The sequence below is a fragment of the Lampetra fluviatilis genome, chromosome 29, assembly GCF_964198595.1.
Source record: "Lampetra fluviatilis chromosome 29, kcLamFluv1.1, whole genome shotgun sequence".
Classification (NCBI taxonomy): domain Eukaryota; kingdom Metazoa; phylum Chordata; class Hyperoartia; order Petromyzontiformes; family Petromyzontidae; genus Lampetra; species Lampetra fluviatilis.
The window spans coordinates 3,457,659-3,459,456 of record NC_136303.1 but is presented as its reverse complement, the minus strand read 5'-3'; positions in this window follow the sequence as shown (position 1 = coordinate 3,459,456).

Sequence of the window (1,798 nt, the reverse complement as noted above, 5' to 3'; positions counted from 1 at the left end):
GTTCGTGCGTTGGTTTATTTTCCCATCGAGAGGTCTTGTTCTTTTTCAATCTTATCATTGTACCTCTCCGAGCTTTTCGCGATTTAAATCGCCGCCGTAGTCCTCACGGTCGGTGCAATCTTGTGGTGAAACCGGGCCCTCGATTCCTTTGACCAGAACCATGAGATACAAACTGTCAATCGATCGTCAATGTCTTATCGAGTCGCAACAACAACAACAACAACGAGATGCAGTTGGCGACGATTCGCCGTTATCTGTAAAGAGCTCGAGCATGGATGGACAAACAAAAACAACTTACTATAGAGAGAACTCCAGAGCTTTGATAATTCACTGGTAAACATACTTTTTTTGGCATAAGGTATTCCAACGGTTGTAAGGTAATTTTGGGGTGCTGATTCCAAATCTGGCATCAGTTTTCGTCTATCACATCAGGTTTTTGAGATATCAAATATTGCATTTTCAATAAAAACTGCAGAAGAAAAATATTAAATAAATGTAGATATCTACATAAAATGATATTATAAACACACTATCCTAAAAATACAGCACAATATTTTAACACTAAAGCAGTCACCGACTCGCAACAACTTGCAATCATAAGTGACAGAGTTGATTTCGGGTAAAATCAATGAAAATGGGGTATGCCGATAGCACAAAAATGAGATGTGATAGAGCAAATCTGAGATCAGATTTGGAATCAGCACCCTGAAATTAGTCTAGAACAGCTGCAAAAGTCCAGGCAGAAAAAAATGTTTTTGTTGTTGTTGACCAGTGTATAATTGTTCGTAGTCCCAGCTCGCCACCCGGCTGCTGCTGCTGCTGTTGCTGCTGCTGTTGCTGCTGTTGCTGTTGCTGCTGTTGCTGCTGCTGCTGTTGCTGCTGTTGCTGTTGCTGCTGTTGCTGCTGTTGCTGCTGTTGCTGCTGCTGCTGTTGCTGCTGCTGCTGCTGCTGCTTGCTGTTGCGTGCTGTTGCTGCTGTTGCTGTCTGCTGCTGTTGCTGCTGTTTGCTGTTGCTGTTGCTGTTGCTGTTGCTGCTACTGCTGCTGTTGCTGCTACTGCTGTTACTGCTGCTGCTGCCGCTGCTGCTGTTACTGCTGCTGCTGTTGCTGCTACTGCTGTTACTGCTGCTGTTGCTGCTGCTGCTGCTGTTACTGCTGCTGCTGTTACTGCTGCTGCTGCTGCCGCTGCTGCTGCTGTTACTGCTGCTGCTGCCTTCCAGCTTGGCCTGAGATTCCTCAGTGATTGTGATCTGCAACTTGCATCACCTACGACTCACTCGAACGTATAAAGCATCACCATTATTAGCGAGCACCTATTACGTTAGCCACCACCACACCACCACGCCATCGCTTCCTTCCTTTTGCCAGTTCAGATTCGTTTCCCTGCAGTTGCCATGCGCCTGAGCTGCAAGATTTGTTCTTAGTCACCAACATCATTCGGATATATATATTTTTTAAAGTCCACGGCACGACCGATGAAGACCGGAAAGTCACGTGAGGGGGTGGTTAGCCAGCGCCATGCACCCGGTCAACTTTGTCTCCCGCGTGGCGATGATGCCACACCGCCTCAGATATTAATTTGAGGCTGAGTCGACCGAGGGGAGGCCCAGGACCGGTTCAGATAACGGTCACAGGTGTTGGTGGCCGTGAGTGGGAATCGAACTCTGGTAGCGCAGCGTGCTAACCGCTACACTACCGCTCACCATGTAGGGACACACGCGGACAAACATGAGCGCACAATATCGCTAGCATCACCTTTCTCAATCCAGGATAGTGTTTTTTTTTTCTCTTAGCTTCTAC